Raw genomic sequence first — 6,487 nt, forward strand, 5'->3', positions numbered from 1 at the left:
AAAAAATATTTGTAAATGAACAGGCAGCTCATAAGCGTGTTTGCATAATATTTGAACCCCTCCTTCTTGTTCTGGTCCCATGGGTGCCTTGAGGTGGGAAAATATTCTGACATTAATAACCAGTGTGTAATATTAGTGTGCTTTGATACTGGGAGGCCTGGAAAGACCCTGTACCTCTGCCATTCTGAATCTGGATGCACTTCAAAGAGCGCAGATGAGGAGAACTAACAAGCAACAGGGCACAGCAGAGACGGCCTGACATGAAAGGAACAAACTCACTGGCAGCATGGAGTACGTTAAGGAACGTTAGTTGGAAAAGTGACAAAATTCACAGACTATGTCTTCCATATAGAACATGATCACAAGTGGTAAAAATTCAATGAGTGGTACAATATGGATCTCTCTTCCCTTGTGGCTTTTAAACCCTGCTTATGCGTGGCCATACATTTCATTCTGAATGAAGGGAAACAAATGCAATGGGTTTTGTCACTGTGGTTGTGTAATCTGAGCCGGTTGGTTTGATGTATGAGGGCGATTTTTCGACATGTAGAGCATGATACAATGTTGGACTTGGCAGCGGGCGCAGAAGTTGGACCGAGGTGATGATAGGGTCCTTTCCAGATGTCTCGCTTCCACTTTCAGCCAAACAGAAAGGAGTAGGACATTTTCTTTTTTTCCTTTTCTTTCATTCTTTTTATTTTTGTTTTCTTGCCTGGTACTGCATGTTCAAAAGCTGTGTCTGATTTCATTCAAGATGCAGGACAGTCTGCAACCTCTGTTTCTGGTTTACAATAATGAGACAGTTTACCCTGATACACATATACTAAGAACGTAAACTGAATTTTGGCATAATTTTGACTAAAATTAACAAATTGAAATATGAGAGCTTTCTGACCCTGCATAGACAACGTAACTACCACGTTCAAGGCCTGGAAAGGTAGTTAGGACATTGTTAAAACAGTCCATGTGACATCAGTGATTCAACCTTAATGTTATGAAGCTACGAGAATACTTTTGTGTGCCAAGAAAACAAAAATGACTACTTTATAACTATTTCTTCTCTTTCGCGTCTTTGACGCATGCTCAAAAGAGTATCATGACGTCTAACAGTATCATCAAAAATATTTTAATTTGCGTTTGAAGATGAACAAAGGTCTTACGGGTTTGGAATGACATGAGGGTGAGTAAATAATGACAGAATTTTCATTTTTGGTGAACTATCCATTTAAATATGCATAAATTCAATTAGAGCAATAGAGTCATTGCATGTCAACTCAACCAGAGGTCCCCGGCTCAAGTTTTTGATTTTGCTTATATTTTTTCTGAAGAAAGATAGACATGTATAGCGATGACAGCCAAAATATTAAATGTCATGGATGAATATTTACTAAGTAATTCACTATTTTGTGGACGGGGTCAAAATGGCAGTTTTCACCTGAGATTCAGGGTCAAATTAAATAGGGTAAAAATTACTTCAGAAAGATGGCAGCATCATAATGTTATTTTTACACAGAGATTTGTAGGTCTGTTAGTAAAATCTGTTGACTTTAGCAATCTTTGTTGCATTGTGTGCCAATGGTGACCATTCAAAAATGGGGCAAGAGCACTTTTCAAGTTTTTTTCTCTAAAGTTTGCATGGCTGTAACTCAAGAAGTTTTAAAGATATCTTAATGCCCTTCTAGATATTGGATCTTAACAAACTTTCCTTTTGGCGTCTTTATTTTTAAGACCCTATATGGTTTGATTCCAGAGATATTGGAATTTTAATATGGCTTCAGGAGTAAATCATTCCAAAGTTTGCGTGCCTATAACTCAAAAAGTATTAAAGATGTTGCAATATGATTTTAGATTCTAGTTGTTAATAAACTTTTCTTTTGGAATCCTAATTTTCAAGGCCCTACATCATTTAATCCCAAAGATATAGGGACCTCAATGAGGCTCCATATCCAGATTGTTGAATATTATCAATTTTCAGTGGTTGAAAACCACATGTTGGTCACTTTGTATTCAGCTGATACTTATTTTAAAGAACAATAGCTGGAAGAAGGAATTTTAAAAACATCTGCAGATACCAATAGTTTAAGCATGCAGTATTGTAACATGTTTGAAACAAACCCCACATCTCATAGGGAAGTGTGGTTACTTTCACACTGTATTCACATCAATAAACCAAGATTCACTACATTTGGTTTTTGACTATTGGAAATGTGTACATTTAATGATGTTTTCCAACATCTCTGGAACTAAAACCATATAGGGCATTAAAAATAAAGATGTCTGAAGGAAAGTTTGTTAAGACCCAACATCTAAAAAGACATTAAGATTTCTTTACTACTTCTTGAGTTACAAGCATGCAAACTTTTTTTGAATGGTCTATTGGCACATGATGCAACAAAGATGGCTAAAGTCAACAGATTTTACTAACAGACCTACTTATCCCTGTGTAAAAATTAAATTTTGATGCTGCCAAATTTCTGAAGTCATTTTTACCCCCCTGTAATTTTAATCTGAATCTCAGGTGAAAATTGCAATTTTGACCCCCTCAACAAACTAGTGGATTACTCAGTAAATATTCATCCATGACATTTAATATTTTGGCTTTCATCACTATACATGTCTGTGTTTCTAATAGCATACCCAATAGCAAATGGTTAAACTAGATCAGTGAGTTAAGTGAGTGAATAAGTCTAGGCAGTTTTACAAGCTGAAATAAAGTGCACAAAAATGTCACAAATGCTTAATGGTGTCTATCTTTTCAAACACATCTCCCCGATTTCATTTCTATCAACACTTCACAGATTTTACTCATCCCACATTGTAGCAGTAAAAACAGCACATTTCCAAAGAGCTTCCTTTTTCACTTTCTCTTAGTCTCTTAAAAGCATCTCTCATCACTCTGTCGTCCAAACTGAAGAGTCTTCACAGAGAGCCTGTTAACGTCAGGAGGAGGTGAAGATGATAGAGTCTGGATAATGCTTTTGCCTGGTACTCAATGTCTTTCTTGGGGTGTGGATCTCTACAACACTCCAAAAAGTATCCAGCCAGGTTCACTTCAGACTTCCACAACAACCACACCCATCAGCAACAGAATCTATCTTCACGTATTATTTCTCTTGATATTACAACTTCAATGAAGTGCTACTGATTGCTGTAAAACTCTTGAGATGCACCCAACATGTGCAAGATGAATTCCTTTAGGGAAACTGAACAGACGAACAAGGGATTCATTTACTTGGCCAATTATGTGCAATTTTGAGGGCAGTCAAAACCTCATTAGTGGGAAATTCTGCACTTTCCCTATATACCGTGTTTACAAACAAAGTTTAGTACTTCACGTGACTGTACAGTGATAATTAACACATGTTACTGCTACATGGTCAGCAGCGAGTGTTTGGATAGGATGTGATGTTGGCAGAAACAGGCCGTTCTTGTGCCACTTCAAAAGGGGGAGATAAAAGCCAAGCCGTTTCCCTCTCTGGAGTGGTGGACCACAGGAGGCCAGGCCATGAAACAGCAACCTCTTTTAAAGTGTGCACACATGTGAACACACACACATAGTCAAAGTCCAACTTTCGGCACAATTTCGTATGACCCCAACCATCAAAACAAATAAACTCCAAAGGGAGGATGAATAGATGGTGTTACTAAAACAACAGTCATTTGAATATGAAAGCAGCGCTAATGTGAGGTGGAACAGAGAGTGGGATTGTGGAGAGACGAGCTGTGCTGAGGTAAGCAGCTAGTCTCAGTACTCACACACTCACAGCAGAGGGCACTTCACCCCTCTCTGTCAGTCAGTCTGTCACTCATCTAATTCAAAATAGCATTCTTCATGTTCTTCTCCTTATACCACTGTGTGCCATTTGCCTCATAATAGCACTATGGTTAAATCACTGTTGAGTATAAGAAGATAATTCACATTGAATTTATGAGTGTTTCTAATACAATGGTTGAGGGAATGACAGCAAATCTTTCTCACTTCTGATCAACATAGTCTCAGTATTTTGTTCATCCTTTGTAAAGTCATAGAAACACTATAATGGATTTTACTTAAGCTATTGAGGCAAATTTACAATTCTGAGAAAAAAAAAAGTATAATTGTCAGAAAGTCAGAATTGTGAGCAATAAATTCACAATTGCAAGAAAAAAAAAGTCATAATTGTGAGTTTATATCTTACAATTCTGAGATGGGCAGAATTGCGAGATATAAACTCGCAGTTGTGAGAAAAAAGTCAGAATTGCGAGTTATAAAAAGAGCTGCGTTTATATCATGCAATTCTGAGAAATAAATCATGCAATTCTGAGAAATAAAGTTAGAATTGCACAATATAACCATGCAATTGCGAGGAAAAAGTCAGAATTGCGAGTTTATATCTCAAAATTCAGAGATAAAAAGTCACAATTGTGAGAAAAAAAGTGACTTTTTTGTCACAATTTTAAGATAAAAAGTCAGAATTGCGAGAAATAAACTCATCAATTGTGAGAAAAAAGTCAGAACTGCGAAATATAAAGACGCAATTGCAAGAGAAAAGTCCAAAGTGCAAGTTTATGCAATTCCGAGAAATAAAGTCAGAATTGCGAGAATAAAGCCTGAATTGCATGTTTATATCTCACAATTCTGAGATAAAAAAAGTCAGAATTGCGAGATATAAACTTGCAATCACGAGTTATAAAGTCAGAACTGCGGGATATCAACTCGCAGTTGCAAGAAAAAAAAAGTCAGAATTGCATGATATAAACTTGCAATTCTGACTTTTTTTTCAGTATTTTGTTCATCCTTTGTAATGTTGTAGAAACACTATCATGGATTTTTTCTTAAGCTATTGAGGCAAATGGGAACACACAAACACACACACACACACACACACACACACACACACACACACATACTTGTTTTTCTCCCATAAGGGGGTCCATCGTTTTTTACCAAATTATGGGGTCCACCATTTCCAGTGGATCTATGCATGTATAAAAAATCAAGCAAGATTATGACCAGTTTTTAATAATAAATATCACTTAAATGTAACAAAATTCAAACAAAAATTTCTCCATGTCTGTTTCTGAGTCACTTGTGGGGTTCGGGTTTAAACATTTAGAACTTGTGAGGTCCGCTATTACAGATACACACATATTTCTAGTTTTTATATCCTAACGGGGAACAAAAGGTACTATCTGGAAATTTACATTAGTTTGGCTTTGATTATCATATTTTATAGATTAGAATTTATATCTTTTAAATTAATTAGCTCACAAACCTATTAGCTTTGTCACTCCTATGATTGGCTGAGCTACATATGAGGCAGAAAACATCTAAAATGGCATTTAGAGAAATTACTTCCAGCTTAACAGATCTCAAATCCTAGTTTCTTCTAAAATCTGAGTACTCAAATTTTGATCCAACTGAACTTTACCTGCATAGTACTGGTCATGGAATGGACTCCTATAATGCAGTGTTGATAGAGGGATCTTGGTTTCTCCCTGGGTATTTTTCTCCATTTCTATTGAAATTGTGTTCCTAGCCAGTAACCTTTGTTTTATTTAACAGTGCCTAAAGACAATTAAGTTAACATAGACCTCACCATTCATCCAAGGAACAAAGAATTGAGAATGTGAAATACATAATTTTTCCCTATAAAGCTGATTTGGGGCAATGTAAGCACTGTAAAGAAAATGACTTGAAAACATGTTTTTCCTTTTGTACACGCCATGAGTAATATTTTAGACGCACAGTAAAAAAAAAAAAAGAAAAAAGATAAAAAAGTACAACATATGTCCTCAATGAAAATGTATTTGGTAACAATACACAATGGACAGTTCCATACAAAAAGAGGTTAGACTGCATTTTACATTTCAAATGAATACTAAAAACACTTTGGTCAAATCTTTGGTCAATTTGATGTCGAAGAACATGCTTTAACTAATAAGGATTCACAACAGCCTTTTTCCTTGATATAAAAAACTGAACATAAAAAAAGAGATTTTCCTCGGTCGTCAATGTTTTTCTTTCGTATTTTAAAAAACATTAAAGGGTTAGTTGACCCAACTGAACTTTGCCTTTGGAATACATAACTTTTTTCCTGTGGTGGGAAGAGCAAATGACAGACACAGTGGGTGTAGAGTCAGGCCTAGGAGAGGCTTTTATTAAACAAAAGAAAAGTGTCCAAAGGAGGGGAAAGTGTCCAACAAAAAACAGGGAATTTGGTGTCCTCTTCGTGCAGGGGATTCCTTGAAGAAGCGACAGTGTTCGATAGGGAAGGGTCCAGTAAGGGATGAAGTCCAGAGGCCGCACACGCTGCCCTCTCAGGACACTAGCGTGCAGGCACAGGGAAGAGACCGGTCTCTCGAGGAGAGGCACGCCTGGCATTTAAGCAGCGGCGGTGATGAGGCACACCTGATGTGAATGAAGCCTCATCACCGCCGCTGCTTAAATGCCAGGCGTGCCTCTCCTTGAGAGACCGGTCTCTTCCCTGTGCCTGCACGCTAGTGT

This window comes from Garra rufa, chromosome 13 (assembly GCF_049309525.1).
Source record: "Garra rufa chromosome 13, GarRuf1.0, whole genome shotgun sequence".
Lineage (NCBI taxonomy): Eukaryota > Metazoa > Chordata > Actinopteri > Cypriniformes > Cyprinidae > Garra > Garra rufa.